Source organism: Cervus elaphus, chromosome 15 (genome assembly GCF_910594005.1).
Source record: "Cervus elaphus chromosome 15, mCerEla1.1, whole genome shotgun sequence".
In the NCBI taxonomy this organism is placed as follows: Eukaryota; Metazoa; Chordata; class Mammalia; order Artiodactyla; family Cervidae; genus Cervus; species Cervus elaphus.
Genome location: NC_057829.1, coordinates 73,149,972 through 73,165,259, shown reverse-complemented (window position 1 = coordinate 73,165,259; position 15,288 = coordinate 73,149,972). Strand labels below are relative to the sequence as shown.

Sequence of the window (15,288 nt, the reverse complement as noted above, 5' to 3'; positions counted from 1 at the left end):
ATGGAGTTAAGAGATACACTCTATTATGTATAAAATAGATAAACAACAAGGATATATTGTATAGCACAGGAAATTATAGTCATATCTTATAATAACTTTTAATGGAGTGTAATCTGTAAAAATAGGGAATCACTATGTTGCACACCTGAAATTAATACTGTAAATCAACTATACGTCAATTAAAAAAAAAATCTGTCTTAAAGTCAAGGAAAACAATGCCAACAATAATAAAACAAGCTAATAACAGTAACAACAACCCTTCATGTTTCTAAGGGTCTTGTACTTAATGGAAACTGATAGCTGGCTCAGCATGAGAAAGGAAACGTATCAATTGGAGAGCACAGCTTTGGGAGTATTTTGGCTTTAAACTGTTTTATAAATAAATGTAATACTTTTAATTAAGATAAACTATTTTAGCAAACATGAAAAATACACCCTGTGCTTGTGTAAGTGGAACACAGTAGTAGTTCTATATATCCATAATACAATGTTGTTCAAGTAGGTCCTTGCTGGGTTACACTGAGCAAAGTGACTCAAAGACTAGAGACATTCACTGTTGGACAAACAAAATGAATCTTTCTCACTAAGGTATTAACAGTTGATGAAGAATATTGCATTGATCAGCATTACCTGTTTGAAGGAACAGTGAGCTGGTCTTCTATTTGAAGAGTAGGGGCTGTGGAAAAGAGAAAGTCACTTGCTTAGACATTGCTAGGACTGGAAAAAACGTTTGTCAGTAAACTGAAAAAGCTCTCATTATAAATAGGTCAAATTGACCAGTTCTAACAGGCATGCAAGGGACAGAGTTACAAACTTGAAGACATGAACCAAAAGTTCAGAAGTGTAATTTTTTGAAGCCTAAACTTAAATCACTTTTTAGGCTTTGCTCAAATTGCTCCCAACATGAATCATTTGAAAAAGCAAATATAAAACTGATTTTTAAATATATATATATTCCTGTAAAATGATGAGTAAAACAACCAGAGAGAGAGGAACTCTCTCAAGTATCTTACAGAATTCAAAAACACATGGCCTCAGTGCCTATACCCTCCTTTCTACAAAATATGATGAACATTCTGTATATATCCCTCCAGTCATCATTTGTCTTCAACATGGAGTGTATTTGGAAATGGTTAGGAAAAAACCAAAAGGTGGATTTTTTTTTTCCCCTAAGAGAAAGTTGACAGAGACTAGTGGATTGATTACTCAAATGTGCCTCTAAGACATTTAGTTTCTGTTATTAAGTCCCCTGGTATCAGTGAAAATTTTTAAATTGAGATCCAGGAAACTATCCAAAACCTGACAGCTCATGATAAATGAGAGGTTTTAAAAAGTGGAATCACTGGAGATTATGATTTTTAAAGAAAGAGGCACTGCTCTCAGTTTCTGGAGATACCTTAAATCTTTGGCTCTTTACTATTTAGTCCTGGAAAAAAGCTTTTAATAAAAAATTTACTCGTGCAGTACTGAGCTTGAAAAATTTAAAGTCGCCACTTGTGACATTTTCTTGAGAGGAATGTTTGAGGAAAATTCACTCTTACCTATTACTGCATATCTCCTCTGAAACCTCAGGAAAATTTTTCCAAAGTGAGTATCAGAATACAAGTAATATATAAAACTTAACTCCCTCAAATTCCAACCTTACATATACCTATTTTTTAAAAAAATTCTGAACTCAAGAAATTCTAGCTTCTCATTCTGAAGAAATGCAAATGATCCTACAAAAGTTCATTACAGTATTAAAAACAAGTTGAATTTGCAAAATAAAACATTCACCCAAAAGGTTGATCTAGTAAACTGAGTTGCTATTGTAGATGGTGCTTCTAATGTCGATTCCTAATGTCATCATTATGACCAGTGAAGACAGGAGGAAGACTGATACAGAAAATATGAGGTAAAGTTTCTTATTTTAAAAATTCAAAGGAAAATATACAGAAAATGTTAAAGAACCCACTGTATGAGTTAGTTCCAAGAATTCATTTTGATCTACTATTTCAGGTATCTCAACTAAGGATTTCTGGATTTCATGATAATAAATTATAAAGTACAGCTGTAAAAAGTCAATCCAAAAGCTGTAGGTAACTCAATACATAGCTCCTGCAAAGAAATCTGATTTGAAGAAGTTCCTCCTACCAGATTTTGGATGGTAAGTAGGATTTCAAGATCATCACAACCTCATCTGTTTTCTTTCTATGGAAAGTCTAAGACTGTGTCATGAAAAGGTAATTTATTAAGCACAGGTAATAGTGGGGCTTCCCAGGTGGCTCAGTGGTAAGGAACCTGCCTGCCAATGCAGGAGATGCATTCGGTTCGTTCGGGTTCAATCCCTGGGTCAAGAAGATTCCCCTGGAGGAGGAAACCCACAGTATTCTTGCCTGGGAAATCCCATGCACAGGGGAGCCTGGTGGGCTGCAGTCCACCGGGTCGCAAAGACTGAGACAAGACTGGAGCGACTGAGCACACACAGGTAACAGTACTTGAAAATCATTTCCCAAAATACTGGTCATAACCTGTCATTCAGAACTCTGATAATGATTTTAAGTGGAAGTCCATGGAAAGAGATGTTTATCAACCACAAAAGTGTTCATTTTTTAAATTATTAATGTGGAACTATTATTTTCAAATGGATTATCCCTTAAATCTAAATTTTTTTACTACATACTGTACTGGGTTGAATAGTATCCCCTAAAATTCATATCATTACCTAAGACTGTGACCTTATTTGAAAATAAGGTCTTAATTTGTAATCAAATTAAAATGAGATCATAAAGACTAGTGTCTTTATAAGAAAAAACTGAGATGTGGACACAAAGACACACAAGGGAAAAAGCCATGTGATGGAGGCACAGACTGAACTGATGCAGTCACAAGCCTAGGAACACCAAAGACTGCTAGCAACTACCACAAGCTAGAAGAGAGACACAAAATGGCTTTTCCCTCAGAGCCACCACAAGAAACCAACCCTGTTGACACCCTAAATTTTGGACTTCTGTGCTCAAGAACTGTATGAGAATAAATTTCTGTTGTTTTCAGTCACCCATTGTGTGGTACTTTGTTATGGTAGTCCTAGGAAACTAACATACATACTGTTCCAATGGAATTTCCATCCTAATAACACCTATTTTAGGAGGCATTTTACCATCACAACAGTTGGGGAGGATAGCACACCTTTGCAAAATCAAAGTCAGCTCTTTAAGAAAGACAGAAATCAAAATAGCAAGCCAAATGACATTTGATATATCATTTGATATAAGTAAGGGCAATGCAACATAAATGTCTTCCACAATGGCATGATTTTCCCAAACTATCACAATGTTAGACCAAGAAACACTGTTCCCAAGAAAATCTGCAGCAAAAAGATACGAATGTTCCTGTTATATCAGATTCTGAACAGAAATTTCTTTGTAAAAGTCCATGAAGATTCACAATGAACATCAACCACAAATGAAAGATGCAGTGGGCTCTACTGGTTCCACCACAGCTGAAACAGTAAGGCAGTTACCAAATTACAAAACACTGCAGTCTGATGGAATGTCTTTTCATTAAGCAAGAGTGAATTTAAAAAGGCACGCACTCAGTTTTATCAGGTTTCCTGTCACGTGTACACACAAGCTGCATTTCTGCCCTCTCCCCACATTAGGGATCACTAAACCCTAACCTGCAGATTCAGCCTCCTGCCAGGTCTGGGGGCCCCCAGGATTACAAGAAACCTTAAGAAACTAGTTTAGCAGCTCAGCATCAGGTTAGACCTGCTGTTGCTGCTCCCACTCTGATGTTTGACTTTCACTTCAGCAATACTTTTATCTGATTATTAATAATCAAACTCTGTTCTCTCGTAGCCATTCACTCACTCAAAAGTGAACGTGTTAGTTGCTCAGTTGTGTCCAACTCTTTGCCACCCTATAGACTGTAACCTGTCAGGCTCCTTTGTCCATGGAATTCTCCAGGCAAGAATACTGGAGTGGGTTGCCATTCTCTTCTCCAGGGGATCTTCCTGACCCAGGAACTGAACCTGGGTTTACCTGCATTGCAGGCAGATTCTTTACTGTCTGAACCACCAGGGAATGCCTTTCTTGCCTTTCTATCATCAGGTAAGCCTTTCTATCAGGTAACTCCGAAACACTTTCAAAAGTATTTAAAGTATTTCTAAAGGCCCTCTTTCCCAGATTTTAGTCTTAGACCCTTCTATCAGTTTCTACTGTTCCCTGAGGTAACCTAATAGCACAAATCTTGATTTTTGGCAGGGGACTGCAGATGCCATGCAGACTTCCCTGGCTTTAATTCCCATCCAGACTTCTACCAATGGCCACCCTTTCCAGATCACCCTGTTCCTATGCTCTGCCTACAGGCCAGGGTTTGAAACCTACTGTCCAACCTCCCTTACACTAACAATCGTACACCTGGGCTTTTTCCTACTGCCTGTTGCGAGGAATCTGTCCTATCCTCAAGGGTCTTGCCTGGATTCCAGATCTTTGTCAGGCATTCAGCCGTTCCAACTCTGTTACTAACACCATCCTTCTTAGTAATTTAGCTTTTGCATTTTCCCACTAAACAAATTACACCAGACTTTTTAAAAACACAATTTTTGAACGTTTTTATGAAGACAGGGATAATGGCCAGTAGTCAACATTTCCTGAGCATATTACCTAACATTGTTTTAAAAGGTAGCATGTTTTAATTCTCATTTAATCCTCATAATAACCTTAGGCAGGTAGGTGCTATTACCATACTCAGTTTACAAACAAACAAACAGCACATTGAAGTTACATGTCCAAGGTGACACAGCAATGTGCGTGTAGCTATGATATAAACTCAAGCATGTGGGCTCCAGAACCTACACTATGTTGTATCTTGACCTTCTACTATACCTGTCCCCATCACTAAACTTCAGGGTTTTCAGATTTTGAGTCATTTCAAATTTATACCTGGTTAAGCTCCTTTGGTAAATGTTTCCAACTCCTCCTCTATCTACTCAGCTCCAAATCCAAGTCCCCACCTCTAGTGTGAACCCTTTGATTAAGACATATGTTTTCATAGATTGTATTTTCTTACAATCAAGTTTACCTGAATGTAAAAGCATGAAGTACAGAGTGTGACTCTCAAGAATTTGAATATCAAGTCAATAATAAATAAGTAAAATCCCTTGGTCAATTAACTGTATTTTATCTTCTGCAAAGTACAATCTAAAACTGTAACTTTAGAAAGAGGTGCGGGGAGTCCTTTCGATCCTAATGTCTAGATTACATATGCTTCATTATTTCATCTAGAACTGTATTAGACATTTACTGCCATATAGGCTTGTAGATTCATTTAAAGACGTCTAGATTCTGACCTGGTATACAATAAGAATTAGCCTTGAGAAGTAAGCCTAGTCAGTATGAGTAAGAATCTTGAAAATGTGTGTGCACACATTTTGATATTTTATCACAATTCATAGAAGAGAAAAGAGACAGATTCTTTTCAGACATGAACATTGAGAAGACTGAAGATGATGGGAAGATCAGCTGTTTCCACAGCTGGAAACAGAAGTCTTAATAAAAACTTAAAAAAAAATGTGAAAGAAGATTTAAAAAATCTAATGTCAGATTCAGGGGAAAAGAGAAAATATGAGAATAACATCTTTAATTTACAGAGGCAAGCTTATTAAAAACAAGAGGCTGGAAAAATACCTTTGTAGGATAACAGAGAAACAACCAGCATTTATAAATCTAAATGGCAACTCCTCCAAGAAATAAATACTGTCTTTCCTAATATTATCTAATTACAAGCAAAAGAGGAAGAGCATCTCTAGAAGTTAAAGGTGTTAGAGTATTATTACAAAGTACCACCCCCTCATGTCTCCATAGGAAGAAACAGGTCCTAAGAGACTGTGACTCACACCAGTCCCGCAATCTATCTTACTCAAGACTTTTCACCTTATTTAGAGTAGCATATGATATAAAGAATGCCAATCACACGATCTCTCAATGTAAGAGATTATTTAAATATGAACAACATTTAAAAAATTCCTTTAACTAAAGGTTTTGGCAATAAACTAATTTTAAAAGTTACTGTACATTAGATGTTAACTTTCATGAGAAAGAAAAACCACCCAGTGCCTCAAGCACCAGTTTCTTGAGTTTAAGGGGTCTGTAGGTATGTATTCAGGGTTAAAAACACACAAAACAGACTTTCTTGGTGTGTGCTTTCATAAGAATTTAGAGTCATTTATACCATTTTTAGATAATGAGAACACTTCTCTTTTAAACCTTCAAGGTAATTCACTAGGGAGAATATATTTTATGACTCAGCTTTTTATGCCCACTCATACATGCCTGAAGGGTCCACTTAAGTTGCCTGCTGTATTTTACATTCAAGCTTGGAGTAGGATTCTTGTTTTTCTGATGCTCACAAAGACTAGACTCTCAGTTTAGTTCTATAGAGCCTATTTAGCTGGATTTAAAGCCTACATCAAGACTTTATTGTCAGATAAAAAGCAATCTTCATGGAGCTTAGTAACTTAAGTAGCTCTCCAGAGTTTGGTAAATACTTTGTGTCTACTTTTTATCTCTACTGTCAGGGAAGGGTATTCTGTAAAGTTGTAAAGTATTATTTTAAACTTCTAAAAGGTAATACGGATACTACAATCCTTTGGGTTCACCGTTACATCTGAGTAACACAAAGTTACCTACCATAATTTTCCAAACACACTATTTTCTTAGTCATTCCCTCAAGTTGTTGTTGTTTTTTTTTTTTTTTAAGCATCCTGGAGTCCCATCTATAAAAAAATTACTCAGAATCAGGCTGGGGGTTTCTAAAATTCAGGCTCTGAAAATAGGATGGAAAAGACTTTAGGATCCTTCACAGATTTAGAGGAAAATGATGACTCTCCCAAACAAAAGCCATTTCCCTGATGCTCTGATCACCTTATTTCTCACATACTTGGAACGTTTTCCCTGCTCATCTCCATCCAGTCAAATCTTAATCCACACCTTGCGGTCTATTAGAAAACCAACTCCATCAGAATTACCCTCCCCATTGCCTCTCCCCTTAGTATTCCCAAAGCACTTGATCATAGTCAGTATTGCTTTTGAATTGTTTATGTCTGTCTGCTCCAGTAACTGGGCCAACATCTTCTTCCTTTCTTCACCGTCCACTTACATTTACTAACATTACGCAGTAAGGGTTTATTAAACTGAGTGAGGTGAGTAGGGCTACTGACTTATAATATCCCATTCTCCAGTAAACTAGGACAGAGAATCGAGAGCAACTCTTGAAAACTGGGCTAATCACAGTTTGATCCGAATGGCCAGGCACCCAAGACGGCTGAGGTAATGAAACGTGTGAAACGTCTACAGCAGACTGAAAAGTAATCACAAAAAAATGTGAAGGTATAAAAAGAGCAATTTAAAAATTGCTCTTTAACCACTGTGTTCTGAGGCCAGATACAAATAATGCTACAAAATATCATCTTAATAAAACCAAAAAAGCGACTTATCCACTAATCCAGCTGTTAGATAAAGAGTATAAAGAGATATAAAGCACAGATCTAGGTCCTGCACTTGAAAACTTTTTTAATTATTGAGAATTAAAATTCTCTATTGACTACATGGAGAGACAACTGACAGTACAAGCCAGTTTACGCCAAATGCCAAATGAAAGATAAATAAAAATAAGATATCTAAGAGCTGAGATGAAGCATGTATGTAATATTTTTATGACGGCATTTTGTTTTATGTCAGCACGAAACAAAGGCAACTGGAGGGGAAACAGGACACCGCCGTGCTGTCTGTTACACTACATATGCCGTAGTACCACTTTGTATGTTGTGTAAAACAAGAAGCATTGAACAAAGCAAAAAGGTGATGTGTGTATATGAGAAAAATTAATTGTACGGTATCATTCCAGTACATTCTGTTGTACATTTTAGCCTTGTTTCCTTTCTCTTCAATATTGCTAAGAGGATGCGAACTGTACTGTTTCCATCTAGTTACCCATATTAGAGAAGAAATAAAAAAAGACAGTACTAAAAGGAAACAGGAAAGAACATGTGAATTGCAGTTGTCAAAAAAAAAAAGGAAGAAAAGTAGCCTAGCTGGCCTTATTTGTGAAGCATAATTGCTTTTAGCATATGGAAGTATTTTTTTTCACATTTTCTTTGTATAAAATTTGTATTAAACTCAAACATCTTTTTTGACAATGGTATTTCTTTGTGACTGAGCCAGTGGACTCACATCATATCTCTTTTGGGTTCCCCATCCCATAATTTTTTCTGATTCTTCACCTTTTTTTAATTAAACTGTTTTGGAAAAATGCAAAAATAAATAAGATATCTAAGAGTTGCTGAGGACTGCTGATAAACAGAATTCTGGATTAAGATAGTAAGGGAAGGTTTCATTGAAGAGGTAAGGTCTGAATTTCATGATGTATAAAGTGAGGTGGTTTGAAACAGATGACCTCCAGGCCAACCTTCTAAATCTGAAATTTTATTGTAGTCTTATCACATAATTATAGTAGTGACTTGATGTTAACTAACCACCCCCTGAATGGAGTTTTCTTCTTAATCACTCATTATAAAAGTAACAGCTTTTGAAGGCTTGATATTTTGTAAGAGAACTTGAGTTGGAGGCTTTTTTCTTTATACCAGTTTCTTGGTAGGGCTTCCAAAATTCAAACCAGGCTTTTAAATGGACATTTTTCATACCCCCAAAAACGTAGCTGAAATAATTTATTCTTCTCTCTCTGTTGATAGGAAGTGAGTAGAGTAAACCTGCAAAAGTTCATCTCCATTATTAAAGCACTTTTTTCTTCTTTGTTCTTTTTAACTTTCATGGCTTTTGTACCCAGCAGTTACTGATGGTCAAACATATTCTGAAGCCTGGCCAAAGTTTTTTTTTTTTAGGGCAACACTCAAAACAAAGCAAATATTGGCTTAGTTATGACACTTGTTGTTCTAATACATTAATAGCCTATTGTCCACTGTGGTTGTCTCAACAAGATAATACATTGAAAAACAGCGTTTCCTGATAGGAAGTGAATTCCCACTGTGTGTCACAGGACTCTGGCCAAAAGCTGGGCTCCAAAGGAGAAAAAAGCAGTCCCTTCTGGGACTGCATACATAACAGACCAAGAGTAATGATTAGACCATTTCTCTCTTGTTTAAAAAGCTTTCTGCTTCAGTTCAAACGACAATCTACTTGACTGATTTTGCTATCCTGGGACTGTTTTTCTACAATGGTTTCAAAGGTACTAAACAAAGTTTGTTCAACATCCTGTAGGCAGAAGTATCCTGTATATTTCTAACTCTGGATAATTTCCTTAGTTGTAAATGCCACAATGGATGAAGTAGCTTGACAAGGATATTGTGATATGCCATCAAGACATGATGTGACCATTTTCTAGGTTAGTTTCATACAAGCAATTGTTTAAGCCACTACAAAATACGAGGTACAATAAGTGCAACAATAGGCAAAAATGAGGGCTCAATTAATCCACATATCACAAATGTGTTTCTTTCATTTAGAATTTGATTAGTGGGACACTGATGTCACCAGCAGACCCACACACAGAAGAGTAACTGACACTACCCTAAGAAGACATTAATACCCCTTATTAAATACCGGAAATATACTTTGTTTTCATTTATTTTCTCAAACTTGAAGAACTGTCTCTGCCCAGTTCTACTTACCAGTGGATATTGGAAAACTGCAACAATGGAAGAAATAACAGTTGTCATTTTAGTAGATGATGGTGAGCCTGTCTCTATCACCTGGCATTCCCACTATTTAATGCAGTCCTTGGCTCCTAGAAGGTCCTCAATACATTTTGCTAAACTGAACTATGCCAAACAATTGATAGGAAAACTAACATGGAATACTAGCATTATTTGGATAACAATCTCTCAGGTTTCAGGGAAGCACACTTATTCAAGGTATGTCACGCTTTCTGCTAAGAAGCTAGGGTCACCAGCACACACACACACACACACAGACTCCTCTACTTCCATGCCAAGAAAATGTCATCTTATCTCCCTGTTGTAATGATATAAATCAAATGAAGACATTCTTATTCCATTTTGCTTTCAGGATAGCTGTCATTTGACAGAATTATAAGAATTGTGAAATAGGCAATGCTAAACATCCTACATGTGATACAGCAAAAACTCCTGCTTCTGTTACTTTGTAACTTCGCTGTGTAACTTGATAACTCTGCTGGCAGGATGGGAGTGCACAGTTCACCTCTAAGACTGCTTCCTCAGCACCAAATCAGAAAACTTCAGCTATGTCAAGCAACATCAATTTTAGCATTCAATGAAACAAGGAGATGGATTAGAGGGCTAGAATGTGAAAACAATTTAAACAAGTGGACTGAAGCCAAGTTTCAAAGCCCTTAGGATTAACTCTGAATGGCTGGATTCATTGAAAATTACAAAGATCCATTTTAAAAACAAACATCACCTCACTCAGAATCTTCTCCTTAAGTATTCAAAAGCTTGATAAAAAGATTTGCTTTTACTTTTGGAAAAGGTTTTATACTTCTGAAAGTGATTTTTTTTTTTTTTTTAAGGAAAAGGAGAGTTTATGTAAAATACCATATATTATTCAACTTCTCTTTTTATTTTTTTTTTACATTCTTAAACTTTCAAATAGCTTAGACCATATGGCAGGTCAAACAAATTACAGACCACATAATATACACAAAAGATGTTTTTAATTTAAATAACAAACTTCATACAATTTGGGTTCTAGAGCTTAAGCCAATATTAAAAAACACTATGTTAACTATTACAATTGGAAGGGACATTAAAGCTCATCTATTTCAATGTCATTTTATAGATGGTAAAACTGAAGATCAAGGGGGTTAAGTGACCTACTCACACTCTAGTTACCAGACTTTGAACCCAATGTTATTTCATTAATCTGCTGAAAAATGACTCCCAGGGCAGTCTTAGACACTCATGATAGTCGGGACAGTGGGGCCTACTTTGGTGTTCTATCCAGAGGAACAAAAGGTGGTGAGGGGTTTTTCCATTTCCACACAGCACTCTCACCCCTTTCCAATAGCACCTAGGTTCTTAGGTTCTGTCCCAAAATGGAGGTAGGAGAGAAGACTGATAGACTAAGTATATCTGATAAGGGAGAATGGAAATAATCCAGGTATCTATCAAAAGATGAATGCTTAAATAAATGATAGTATATCCATCCATACATTGAAGTACCATACAACCATTAAAAAGAATGAGGTAGATACACAATGGTTTATGTGGAATATAATTTTATTTGGATTTTTAAAAAAGATATACACTCATATTCATAGAAATTTTCTGGAAAAAATAGAGAAGAAAGTACCCAGCAGGACACAGGGCTCAAACAGGGTGAGAAAGAGACATTTTGTCTTATGTCCTTTATATTGTCTCATCTTTTTTCATGTGCATTTTTTAAGGTACAAAATTAATACTTTTTAGAAGTCCATTAAATCAGAGAAACTTATACTGAGCCCTGGGAAAACTCTGAGGAAAACAAAGATAGGGTCTATCAAGGCTAATTTGATACTCTATCTAATCTACATGACACACAATTTATTTCTCTGGAAAAGACTTTCTAACCCTTTTCATGTCATGGTATGTTAGTTTTCACTAATACAATAGGCATAAATAAAATTTGTATAGCACACTGGAGGTAAAGAGGAAGGGATTTGATGCCAGCTATATAATAGGGCTAAGAAAAAAAAAAGACCATTTTCTCTACACTACATAACAATTACAAGAAAAAATAAGATACAGTATGAGATATCTCACCTACTGACTTTCAGTAACAATTCTAAATGAAATCTATCTAGAAAAGCTTTTAACTTCAATATTTATTGAATTTTAACTTCAATATTGTTGGCACGTTTTGCTCTGGAGCAACTATAAAAGTCCAGGAGTAACTATATTCTCCTAGAGTTCAAAGGGATGGCAGAGGTCATTTAACTCAGTGGATTGAAACACTTTTTTTTTTAATGACTCAGAACAGAAAATACAGCAGTGTGTTTTTTGTGCTAAGAGAAATTTATTTTGGGGATTAAGTGGTATGTATGTGGTACATGTATTGGGTCATGATGCAAAATATATATATTTTTTAAAGATTAAAAGCCACTTACCCAAGGTTACAGAACTAATAACTGTACACTGAGTATGCTGCTGCTGCTTACTCACTGCAGTCCAACTCTGTGCGACCCCATGGACTGTAGCCCGCCAGGCTCCTCTGTCCATGGGATTCTCCAGGCAAGAATACTGGAGTGGGTTGCCATGCCCTCCTCCAGGGGATCTTCCCAACCCAGGGATCGAACCCAGGTTTCCTGCATGGCAGGCAGATTCTTTACCAACTGAGCCACCAGGGAAGCCCACATTGAGTATAGGCAACATTTAATAAAATGTCTACAAAACACCTGAGGCAAGAGATTCACCAAGTTACAGCTTGAAAATTTACTTTCTTGTTGAGAAGATGATTTATATATCTAATTCTACTGCTCAGATACTAAATAGCAAATTCCCCCCAAATTTCTGAACATGCAGTTTATTTAAAGCAAAGCTTTAGTTCTAACGTCATTTGTAAGAATGTTTCTGGATTAACATCTGAACATTTTTTTTTCTCAAATCTAATGCATTCCCTTTAGCATCTCTGGAATAGGCATGATTCTTTTACCAAGAGAACAAGAGTATTCTAAGCTGGAAAAGGTCTTAGAAAGCTAACCCAAATTCCTAATTTCACAGATAAAGAAACTAGTGTCCAAAGTAAAAGCCTCTTGGTTTCCAGGCTAGTGTTTCTTTCTATGATACCATGCTTTTACTTTATTCTTATATTCTTGTGATGTTAGAAAATAGCTCAACACATTACTACTACCAAAGAGTAGTAATTCGACCAAGAGGAAGCTGAAGTAGGAAATCCAAGTCCAAAAAGGATGACACAATGTCACCCCTGCAAGCTTTACAGAAAATCTGTTTTCAACACACACCTTTAGATTTCTCCCCCCGCCCCCGCCCAGGAATGCAAGGATTCTTTAATATCTGCAAATCAATCAATGTAATACACCACATTAACAAATTGAAAGATAAAGAGCAACAAAAAACAAACAAAAAAACGTGTCTTTGACTGCTGAGACGTTGTACTCAGCTAAAGCCAGTGTTACTTAAAATATGGCAAAATAATTTTCAGTGCACTCTACAACAGTGAATTATTTGAACAGTTGCAATGGTTTCCAAAGGAAAAATTTGTGCAACTTAAATTAATGCATATGTCCATAAATGGATGTTGAATTTTGTCAAAGGCTTTTTCTGCATCTATTGAGATAATCATATGGTTTTTATCTTTCAGCTTTAGATTTCAACTAAGGCAAATGATTCAACTTGCTTGTATCAAGTGGGTGTGTCTGCCCCACAAGGGGGCACATAGAACCTGCAGGAGGAAGACAGCAGTGGAGACATCACGCAGCACAGCCGCCCTCCATCGTGCCCTCGCAGGTCAGTGCAGAATTAAATACTCACAGGCATTTAAAACCCACTCCAAACAGAACTCCAATATGTGAGAAAAAGAAAAGTTAGCCCCCATTTGCAAAGAATTATTGCTGAATGCGGCCCTCACTGAATAACAATACATCTCCTATAGTTCAACTTAACGTTCACGTCACAAACTCTAGAAAGAACACAGAGGCACAGACAAGGCATGGAGCAGAACTTTGGGCTTCAGCCTTCCCCAACGCTTCTGACAAACACCCAACAGCAGGAGGACAAAGCATCATTATGACAGAAATAAAGGCTCTTTAGATGCTGCCTTTTTTTAATTCAATGAACCCACTCTTACACACAAAGTTCATGCCATAATGTCTTGAAATACAGTATTGCCAGATTATGCTATTAATGAGTCCAATATATTCAGTGTAAAACATGACTTTAAGCATTTTACTCTTAAACAATTAGCACATGAGAGACTATCAGTATTTTCCTTAAACAGTCAATGTTATCCCCCCAAACAATTAAGAACAATTCAGTAAACTGTTCAAGAGAGCCAAAAAGCAGACAAGTGAACTAACAGGAAAAAATTTAGTTGATTGGTAAAGACATAGGCTCCTCCCCAAGAAGAATATTGCACATTGGTAGCAACTGGCACAAAATTAACCATCTATCTTATCTCTGCTTCCCCCTAAAGCTGTGAGCTCTCAGGATTACAATGGACAATTTTGTACTTACTTATTAAAAAGAATGGAAGCTGCTGTAATTTTCTTAAGCCGGCTTTTGTGTGGCAACTCTGATGCAACGCTGCCCTAAAAATGAACTTTGTTTTAAACAGTGAGATATCCACACCGTGCGGTTAGAGCAAGGGTGGAGCTCACTCTAGGGGAAACAACACACCCAGGCCGACTTCAGTGAGGGCAAACTGCACGTTAGTGTTGCCACAACACTCTGCAGCGCCTCAGAGTCAAAATTAATTCGTTAACTGTCTTCAAAGAGATGGGGGGAAATTTCAGGTTTGTAGATCAGCTTTCCTGCCACAGAATGAAATACGGACATTGCTTTTTCGTGAAGAAAGTAAATACAAAATGTAAGGTAGATCATGCAGCTCAGCCAACAGAATGATAGGTGGAAGTGGATTACTATAAAGGAAGTCCAACCATGCCAACTTCTAAGTTTAGCAACAGCAGCTTCTGCATATCTCAAGGTGTCAGCAATACTGCTGGAGAACTTGACTTTGGCCTATTTGGCTAAGACAGGGGACTGAACACGTTCAAGCATTACCTATCCTTTTCTACCAATGCTCCAGTTCTCCTGGCAATGCAGAAACAACAAAAGCATTTTCTTATTAACTAATTAGCAAGAGTTGCCTTCAAAAACAAGGAATTTGATTTATGCTTTGACATGATATTGAAATAAACACATAAAAGGGGAAATTATTTTGATGAAAATCATTAATATGCACACTGGGCTTTAAAAAAAGTTGCAATCACTCACTTTTTCAAATAACTCCATGCTTTAATTTTTTCTGATTTATTTCCATATAAGATATTCAATAGGATGTATATATACTGTCTAAAAACCTTTAACAGTGTTTAAAATTTCAGTTATTGAAACTTATTAAACACGATTATTGTTCAAAATGATTTTAATCAATACTACTTTCTCTATGCACAGAGACACAACCAGTTATTATTAACTGAACTCCTATAACTGATGAAATAAAAAAAACAGGTTTCTCAGTAAAATACCTAAGCATGTAAAAAATAAGCTATATAATCATTTATATAGACTTTAACACAAACAATGGAAAAAGCTCT

At 36.4% G+C, this 15,288-nt stretch overlaps 1 protein-coding gene across 10 annotated transcripts in view; it reads right to left on the bottom strand.

Moving 5' to 3' along the window:
* The window catches only part of ADD3 (adducin 3), a 130,928-nt gene that overhangs the window by 48,288 nt on the left and 67,352 nt on the right, over positions 1-15,288 (bottom strand). For 5 of the 10 annotated variants that reach the window (XM_043924856.1, XM_043924864.1, XM_043924860.1 and 2 more), the window contains exon 2: positions 631-676. The exons of 3 other annotated variants lie outside the window; for them this stretch is intronic. The gene's annotated coding sequence lies outside the window, so the exon portion shown is untranslated. Of the gene's footprint in view, positions 1-630; positions 677-6,671; positions 6,694-14,206; positions 14,323-15,288 lie in introns of those variants that run through there. 2 more of the 10 variants (XM_043924857.1, XM_043924861.1) reach the window with 2 other exon arrangements.